The 10,186-nt window shown below is 39.0% G+C and overlaps 1 long non-coding RNA gene across 1 annotated transcript; it reads right to left on the reverse strand.

The window, feature by feature from the left end:
- Nucleotides 1-6,021: 6,021 nt before the first annotated feature.
- On the reverse strand, nt 6,022-8,784 carry LOC140933978 (uncharacterized). Its single transcript, XR_012165100.1, has 3 exons — nt 8,657-8,784; nt 7,101-7,233; nt 6,022-6,187 (listed from the first exon to the last, which is right to left on the reverse strand). It is a non-coding gene; the product is annotated as an uncharacterized lncRNA (long non-coding RNA).
- Between the last annotated feature and the right edge of the window lie 1,402 nt (nt 8,785-10,186).

A 10,186-nucleotide genomic window follows, 5' to 3' on the forward strand; every position in this document is an offset into this window, starting at 1 on the left:
TTGACATTGTGAATCATTCCATTCTTTTATCTAAACTGTCCCTCTACGGAATCGTAGGCCTGGAAAATTTATGCAGGGTTCAAATCTCATCTTCAGCATAGAAGGCAAAAAGTTTATGTGAACGGTGTTTTTTCAGATATTCAAGCTATCAAATTAGGAGTACCGCAAGGATCTGTCTAGGCGCAATTCTTTTTATGATCTATATTAATGATTTCAGCAGAGCCACATCCTAGTGGAAACACGACTCATTACCGACAACACTTCACTCACTGCTTGTGGTAAAGACCTCGACAGTCTGATCCATCAGATAAATACTGAAATTCCTAAGTTCCAGTCCACTGCATTGGCGAGCAATAGAACGAAAATATGATTCAATGGTAGAGTCATGGATGTAACCAGAGAAACCATTTAAAAGAGATGTTTGTCTACTCTAACTAAACCTCTCGCAAAAAAATTAGGGACATTTGCCTCTCGGAGAAAGCGTACCAGCACAAAGGAACGAGAAAGAAGTGCAAGAAAACAACTCAAGCTGCCATGATTCAGTGACAGTGGTAGTGTCTAACGGACAAACCACATCGCAAGCCCTGACCGAAGTCGCAAACAGGCGACATTTCTAAGCAAAGTCCCAGTCCACTGCATCACACCTTTTTGCCCGGACGCGCTCGTTTCACTGCCCAACCTTTATCCGCCCTGGCTTTCACGGTTCTGGTGAGACCGATAGTTTAGAGTATGCTCGCTCCGTATCTAATCTGGTAAGGGACGTTTATGTCATGTAATGGAATATGTGCAGGTGAGCCTTCTTGACTAATTTGTGACAGTGAAAAACAGTTCACGGAAATATTAGCCGTGTTAAAATTGGATTCCTTACAACTAAGAGGTCAATATCTAAACTCGGTCCAAATGTACAATAATAGCCTCATCTTATTGTATTTATGATTATTACATCCTAAGTTAGGTTTTACAGTGTGCATGTACAAGTTTTACGTAAATGAAAGGAGAGTAGCTCTAGAATGGGAGTTAAGTTTGTGCCTTCCACAACGCCGCCGCAAGTTAAAAAAAAAATTATAGTGCCGGATTTCAAAATGTGCAACACTGCTGTCATGACGGATGTGCTGTCGAAACGTGTCTGCAAAATTAACGAAAGTCTTTTTGTTTCTGCTATTTTGACCTTATCGATTACTTTTTCTTCCTCTTCTTTCTCTTCTTCTCTTATAATGCCTTCTAATCGGTAGTTTAAATCTAAAACTTACCTGGTGAATTCTTATTCAACGAATCCTTGAACAAAGCAGACTACACAAAAATAAGCGAATGATACCGTTTTAAGGTGTCTCTGGGTTGAAACTGGACACGTTTCTGACAGATAAACCATTGATGTTGATTCAGTGACAGGCATTGAGAATAATGGTCTTTGGAAAAAGATAACCACGTTCGATGATATTGTTGTGAAATATTTTGAAAGTTTTGCTTGTCATTATCAGAAGTATTTTGAAAGTGGTTTTTAACATCTGCCTCAACTTTCGTTTTTGTTTCATTACGTGGGTCAAAATTTTCTTGATTTTGTCCTGTTTCTCCACATAGGTATTTTCCTGTTTTGATCTTTCGTTTTACTTCAGTACTTGAATTCTTGCTTTGGAAATTCTTCGCTTGCCGTTGTCAAGATGTTAATTTTTCATAAGTGGTCGGGTTTGTCATGACGAGCTTTGCAGCGAGATAACATTTTATGCAAATTAGCTGGAAAATGTTTTTCGTAAAATTCGTAAAAGTAGCCCCTTATCCTCTAATTTAACATAACCAAATTTAACAAACGCGCTAACTACTGTATGGTTCTGTATCAGTATGTAAAGTCTTGATTTTGTCCTGTTTCTCCACATAGGTATTTTCCTGTTTTGATCTTTTATTAATAACTTGTACTTGAATTTTTGCTTGGGAAATTCTTCGCTTGCCGTTGTGAGACGTTAATTTTTCATAAGTAGTCGTGGGTTTGTGATGTTAGAGCTGACTTTGGTTCATTGGTCTCGTTGAAGTTTCTGTTTGGGTTTGTTAACTAAGTTTTAGTTTTTACAACTGCCATTGTTTGTAGCTTCTTGCCGATCGCAACCATGTAGCTTCAGTAATACCAAAACATTACCCATACCGAGTTGACCTATAGTTTTTATTTGTCCAGCTTTGGCTATAAAAACCGTCAGTAAACGTTACTATTGTACTTGTTAGTTGGAAGAAGCGTAATATATAGATTTAGCCAGGGCTAAAAGTGGAGCTCTCGATAATATTTAAAGTTTGTTCAAACAAAATGTAAAATCGTGTAATGTTAAGCGGCGAAGGCAACGCCGAACAACGGGGAAAAACAACAATAGGTATAATTAGCAAAGAAGCAACTTTGCTCGTGCAGCACACTTTTTTGTACATTTCTTTGCCGTTGTTTGCACGACTACAACGTGAAACTTCCAAAAACGTCTTAGTTACACGTTTTTTGGAGGAACTGTCGTACGTGTTCTTCGTTCCCTTTTTCTCATTGTCGCTCATTTTTACCTTGCATTGGTGGCCGCTAGCATTTCTCATTTAGTCACCGCCGCTACAAAATGTTCATTTTTGTTTTCCAACAAAAAACTGTCTCCTTTGTATTTTTTGTCTGTCTCTCTAGATTTCTGTCGCCCTTTTTCTAGTTGAGCTTCGCTGGCCTGCTGCCTCTTTTTCTCTGTCTTTCTCTTGCTCTATATTCCAAATTTGTGGACATGAAAATTAATCTAAGCTTAAGACTGGGTGAGTCCATGGGTGCATCAGGCATGTGTGCTACACATGCTATCTCTCTGATTTCAATGAAACTTGGCCAGTTTAAAGGGTCTACCCCAAAACTCAAAATGACAAACTGGTTCATAGTTTGGATCTTTATCGGGGGAGATAGCCCACCCAACTGGTTTAATCAGATTTTTTACCAATAAAAGTGCATTAATAACAGGCAAAAGTAGGAAGCTCTCAGGACAACTGTTTTTAACCTTTTTCCGTGAGGGTTTGTATATATGTTTATACTACTTGAACTTCTTTGACAAATGCAAGGATTTAAGTTTCAGTCAATTTGATTGGCAGCTTGTCAATCGCTGGCCTTGAATATGGGACCACCTTTTTAGCCATTCAAATATTTGCTGATTTGATGAGAAAAACCTTTCCAGCATTTTTGGTATTTCGCTTCTAGCCACTCAAACCAACAGCAAAAGCGGTGAAGATGTTTCCAGGTTTCGCAAAAAATTAGAGCCTGAATCGTTGAAAAGTCTGCCTTAAAGACTGAACATTCAGCTCAAAAAAGACCACAAATTGGTCTGTGTCGGGAAATATCCAATTTGAATAAAGTGTCCCCCGTTTTTAACGCTTGTTTATCCTTTACAAAACAAGTTAATTATAAAGTAAGCTCAATAGCGCCGGAAAAATTATCCACTTTTGTCATCGCCGAACAATCCGACTGAAGCAGGACAATTACTCTAGCTTGCAACAACAAGACAAACAAGACGCTGTGGGAGCGTATATTTGGTATATTTGGGCGTTGTCGTACTACGCGTAGGATACTTTGAACATGCCTTATTGCAGCTAAACAACTGTCATCATATCTTACCAGAGAAGATAAATCCTTTACTCCACTGGTTTGCTTAACCACACAGCTTACACAGTATGTCCCAATCCACAACAAAAAATCCTGTCATTTCATGACAATGTTTGAAAATATGCACATCTTCAATGCCGACATGCTTGAAGCCAAATTGCAACATAGGACATAAGTGGTTACAACCCAGAGAGTAAAGTTTATCTCAGCTCCACTGATACTGACACTTTGAGGAAGATTGACTGACAGATGTGTTTTCACCCCCATCACATTGTACAGGGTATTGCGGTTACTAACAAGGGCAAATAAAGTTTCTTAAGTCCAGTATCCACAATGATTAATAAGAGAGTAACACACGCACATTGCATAAACTGCTATAGGGCAGCACTGTTTACAGGAACATTGGTAACTATTAACATTTGATATACTACAATGTTCAACATTGCTTGAGAAAAGATGAGGCTCAAAGGTGGCAATATGTACACCTTTAAGTTCATAGACATCCTCATTCCTATGTAGAGTCTGAAAATATTGTACTAATTTATGCATGGATGGTATTTCCAACAATACACATGTCCCTTCACTATGACTGTTATGATACATATCTCTAGCATGAGAATCAAATACTTTATATTCCCCAGTCTCAATGCAGTAGATACCAACACCAATAATTGCTGAAACATAAACATATTTTCAGCGAATCCAAACCATACTCCACGACTTCTTACGAGCATGTGAGTATTTTAACTTTAGACTTTAAGACTCGTTACCATTGCTTCTGTTTAGTTTCCATTGATCGTTAACGAATAAATAAGCAAATTTTCGTTCTCAGTTCTACAGAAAGAATTTTCTTTCAAACTAGACGATTGTGGCGTGTTTGTAACAAGCCAATAGAATCGTTTGTTTCTACGCCTTGAGCAACTCTTACGCATCTTTTTCGTGCCCTCCAAATTTCCCGCGTGCATCCATAACTCCATATAGGCAAGCTAAGCACGAACAAATTCTTAATTATCATAACTTTCAAAACACTTCACAACAATATCATCGCGGAACGTGATTCTCTTTCCAAAGTCCATTATGCTAATTATGCCTGTCAATCTCTCATTACGCTTCTTGCTAGTAACAAGTAAAGTAGTAACATTTACCGACGGTTTTTATAGCCAAAGCTGGACATGTAGCTGACCGTGGGAATAAAAACTAGGTCAACTCGGTATGGGTAATGTTTTGGTATTACTGAAGCTACATGGGTTCGATCGGCAAGAAGCTACAAACAATTGCAGTTGTAAAAACTAAAACGCTGGTTAGTTAACAAACCCAAACAGGAACTTCAACGTGACCAATGAACCAAAGTCAGCTCTAACATCACAAACCCGACCACTTATGAAAAATTAACATCTGACAACGGCAAGCAAAGAATTTCCCGAGCAAGAATTTAAGTACAAGTTATTAACAAAAGATCAAAACAGAAAAATACCTATGTGGAGAAACAGGACAAAACCAAGACTTTACATACTGATACAGGACCATACAGTAGTTAGCGAGTTTGTTAAATTTGGTTATGTTATATTAGAGTATAGGGAGCTACTTTTACGAATTTTACGAAAAACATTTTCCTGGCCTTTCAGGAACAGGGGCACCCAACGTCAATTTTCGGAAAGTTTCTTTTCGAAAGACGATTTGAGATCTAGACTATTCGGAACATTTGTTGTAAAATTTCTTGCTTGCCTGCCTCTCCTAGGATTTTCGAACATCTAAAAAATGGTATAATTGCCCATTTTCAACGGACTTATACCCTTAAAAAGTCGCCTAGAATTTTCGGAGCATTAGGCGTCAAGTTTACGGCCAACGGCTGCTTGCGGTTTAACGTCGATTATCGATCCTACAATGATAAACAACTACGGTTTTCACTCATGTCAGTTTTCAACGAATTAATTAAAACGCCTCTCTTGAGATTCTCGATGAAAACGGCAAACGCCATAACATTAAATCGCTCGAAAATTGGTCACGTGTCATGTCTGCATAGTTTGCTGTAAACGCGTTGCAAATTTTACTGCGTCAAGAATTCAAATTTACTCGTAAGAGTTGTAAAAGCTGGTTTTCCTTAGCTTGGGACCAGGCTCCGCTGTGGGAGAAAAAGGCAAAAAACGGGGTGAAATGGGACAAAATATCAGCGAGCGAAGCGAGCCCAGCGGTGGCCTGGGGAGGGGGAAGGGCGGCGCCACCTTTTCTCCTCCTTAGACTACACCTCTCGGTTCGCTTCGCTCGCCGATTTTGTTCCTTTTCCTCCCAGTGGAGAGCCTGGTCGCAGGTTAGCCTTCCTAAATGATCCAGATAAGAGATCTGCTTTAAAAGTGTAATTGTCTTGAGTGCAAGAGATAAAAAAGTATTTAATATACACCAACAAATTGTTGGCTCTTCAATAAAAAGAGTCTCGTTTTCAATGCGTTTTATTGTTATGAGTCATTTTTAACGATATTACACCTTTGTATAAAGCCCCTGCGTATCATCCTGAGATACTGAGTCTCTGCACAATTTGGCTTCGGCCGTAACAATCCCATGTCGCACTTCCAAGACGCACATTATTCTGTCATAGGACTGAAAAAGAAGCAAAGAAACAAAATTGTTTTCACCTCATAGCTCTAAGACATTTCTTTCCAAAGAGGTAAGGGAGACTAAACGTGCTTTGTAGGTACAGTTCGCTGACGTTTGGACTAGTGCTAAAGTAGCAGTTTCACTCAGTGATATTAACTTCGTTTCCTTTATCGAGACTGATGAGATCAATGCTACTTAACTGAAAACACTGAACAGATTCCGCCGCCATATTCGTCAACTTCACCACTTACCACGGGACTATCTTGCTATCTCATCGAATTTTTGGCCAAACTCTTCGCGGATTTTTGCCAAATTCGCCATTACTATTTTCGCCAATTTCGCCATTGTTTTCAAATTTGCCACTTCTGAAGGGGTCCTTCTTGACATTTCATCGAATACTCAAAAAACCGATGGCGAATTTTTGCCATGTTTGCATTTCGCCACATTCTCCTAGTTATTATTTTTTCCTCATATTTTTGACAAAATTTTGTCAAATTTGTCATTTTCGTTGTTGTGTGAATTTCTGGACATAGGTGCCTGTGGGCTCAGAATTTAGCTACATTAGAACAAGTTGTCTATCTGTTCTGTCTTTTATTTTCAAATTTGCCACACTATACAAATCCATTAAATACGAGAAAAAAGATTGAAATAAATAAATTATTATGCCCAGGAAACCCAAATAAAACACTGGGCCTACACAACATTGATAACGAACTTTTTTTTAGTCACTTTTGAAGAATACATTAAATGCATTAAAAATGTTAGGGCCTTGGAAAGAGACCGAAAACTGTCTTTATTTATTCTACAGTGCGGTAAGCTGTCATACAAATTAGGCCGGTTCCCACTAGGCCGCTAAGTGCACTTGAAAAGTCTATTATGAACCCACCTATTATCTTAGAAATTCTGTGCTAATTACCTTTCACAGCAGCAGATGTGCAGACGATCAGTAGCAAACAAGCACTCGTCACCGTCACGGACGGGGAATCCAGGCGGACACTCCTCATAGAATTCAACGGGTATCGTCCCAGGCACATCACCACAAAACTTTGCTGTTTAGGACAGGCAAACTTACTTTAAAAGTTCTTCGAAGTAAAATACTGTTTTATTAACATTATTTCAACAAATGAACTGGTCTGGTGAATGAACTTTGATATCATTTCTCTAGACATACTAAGTGGATAGGGAAGAGTGGGTTGGGTTCTCGAATGCTTTTTATTGGCCTGCCTGTGGCACAGCCTAATACTAAATGAGCTTTCTCCGTCGAAAACAGACAAAATGGTAGATAGACCACCCAGAGGGTATTGCGCGCGGTAATTCCGGCAATAGAGCCGCTCATTTAACTTTTCTCGGGATGGGATGGGTCATTTTCTAAAGGCTGCTTTTCACTAGCGGCGGAGTCGGAGTCGGAGTCGTAGTCGTAAGCGGAGTCGTAAGAGCGCTTATGACCTAGTGAAAATGAAAAATCGGAGTCGTAAGCGGAGTCATTAGCGCGACGGAATCGGTGTCAGAAGAATCAGAACGTTTCCATTTCTTCCGACTCCGCTTACGACCGCTTCCCTTACGTTCCGCTTATGATCTAGGGAAAACCAGATTGTCGGAGTCGGACGAAGAAGCGGAAGGATAAACCAATCACAATGCTCGTTCCCACGCTTTGTGATTGGTTAAGTGTTTCTGCATCTGCTGACGACTCGGACAGTCTGGTTTTCGCTAGATCATAAGCGGAACGTAAGCGACGGAGTCGTAAACGGAATCGGAACGCTGTTTTCACTAGATCATAAGCTCTACGCTTCTGATTACGACTCCGACTCCGACTCCGACTCCGTCGCAGTGAAAACCAGCCTTAGGGGAGTAAATTCTGAAAAAAATCGCTAGACATCCGTGGAAATTTTTTTGGTTTTGATTTTTCCCCATTTCGATCATCTCCGGAGTACCCCCTCCCCCTTGGTATATCTAAATTGATCTACAAATGCACCTCTATCACTCATCTCTTTATTTCTGGGGATAGGAATGGTTAGGACTAGCTACAAAACTAAGAATAGAAAATATTAGCCCGCTGCGTCCCAATACGGCGCCAATTATAGACCTTATTGTGAAGAATTATTTGAATTAGTATAGGTAGTCCTAGTTACCTCTATTACCTAATTTTTGTATTCAACAACTATTGGATGAGAGTGAGTATGATATGAAGAATTATGGAGATCAAGGAGAGTATTCTTGACCGAGGTGGATAACGTATTTCGTCCGAAATCTGCATAATTTTTCATATGCGAAAGCCGAATTCTCAATGTGATACTTAATGCAAAAGTATACCCATATTTTTTTTCTTGGTACTGTTGTAAATATATTTTTGAGCCGTGAAAACGCGATTGATACAACCGTATATGTTATTCCCTTGCGCGCTTTTGATCATATTTGCATGGAAAAGGCGCGTTTTAAATTTTTAATTATTATTATTATTATTATTATTCATACCTGCTTTTTTGGCCTGCGTCACAGCCACCAGGGCAAGTAAGACCATAATGATGGCAGACTTCATTTTGAAATGACTGACAAGGTGGATGCGTAGTCTACTCTGACTGCAGAAATATGTTTGGAAGCTGTAAAAAATACACGGATATTTCTTTTTTGTAAAAATTGTGTTTGTTATTCAAACTTGCCAACCACTGATACAAAAAGAACCCATTGTTTGAAGAACCAATGAGCGTTTGTTTGGTACATTAATATCAATAGGTGACGTAACGCGAAATATCGCCATAAAACTCTTCACGGAAAGTGCGCGCCTATGGTATATTTGTCACAAGTTTTTGACGTATAAAAAATTTAATCTTTGTGTAGTCGAAACCCATGTTTTCTATAGCCTATGTTTCCACAGACATTTAAAAAGGATTTTATATAAGAGAGGATGAAAAAGCCCTTACCCGGTTAGCAGTAAAATAAAACGCCGCCCAACTCCCGCAACCAGCACAACGCCCAGAACCAGACTCACTGACCTACATAGCTCAGACAACTTCCATAAGCAATATTACAATCACACAACTCCCACATGTCAAGTATGACAAGTCCCACCTGGACCCGTAAAAAATTCCCGCACCGCCCACAACCTGCTCAACCATCACAACCATGTCACAACCAGCACAAGGGCATATTTCTTGTTGTAAAGCCCAGAAATAAACTTTCCTGCGCTTTGCTCCGAGTCCCGAGGCGCGGGTTTCGAAGAAAACTACGTTGGGTTACCAAGACTAATAACAAACGCCGATCGACATGATCGAGTTATAAACTGCAAAACAAACTAGTTGGCTTTTCGACAAGCACTATAAGAGGAGAATATCACAAATAAATCTTCCAAATCTTGGATAACGTCTGGCATAAAAACGTCAATGAAAACGCGTGATAAGTTTTATAAAAAATGTGGCTCTTAAAGCATTATTTAACATGGTATAACAAATACAAATTGTATCGGAACAAAATAGTTTCTATAAAAAAGCAACTTCCCTGCCTAAATCCAACCGTCACTATAAATCATATTTAACTCAGTATAAGAACAAGTTTAAATTCACTCAAATCAGTAAAGTTGAGGTGTTTCTGTTACTAGGAAACCTCGACGGAAAAAAATTGTTTGGTACAGATAAGGTCCATCCTTTTCTGTTATTTGAGTAGGAGCTTTAGAATTTGTCAAGCCTTTAACACATATAATAAATCTATCATTAATCCAGGGAAGGTTTCCTGATAGCCTTAAGATTACAGAGGTTGTGTCAGTCTTTAAAGAGGGCTCTCACATGCTTTGCACTAATTATCGTCCAACCTCAGTGCTCCCTACATTGAGTAAAATTTTTGAAAAATGAGTACTTAACAAATTAATATTTCATATTTCTATCCACGATGTTTTTGTGCCCAGTCAGTATGGTTTTGGACCAGGAAAAAAATACCACTGGCTGTTTAGTTGACTTAATTGAACAAATTGCCAAAAGCCCTGATAATGGTGAATTTGCTGTAACGCTCTTC

The sequence above is a fragment of the Porites lutea genome, chromosome 1 (genome assembly GCF_958299795.1).
Source record: "Porites lutea chromosome 1, jaPorLute2.1, whole genome shotgun sequence".
Lineage (NCBI taxonomy): Eukaryota > Metazoa > Cnidaria > Anthozoa > Scleractinia > Poritidae > Porites > Porites lutea.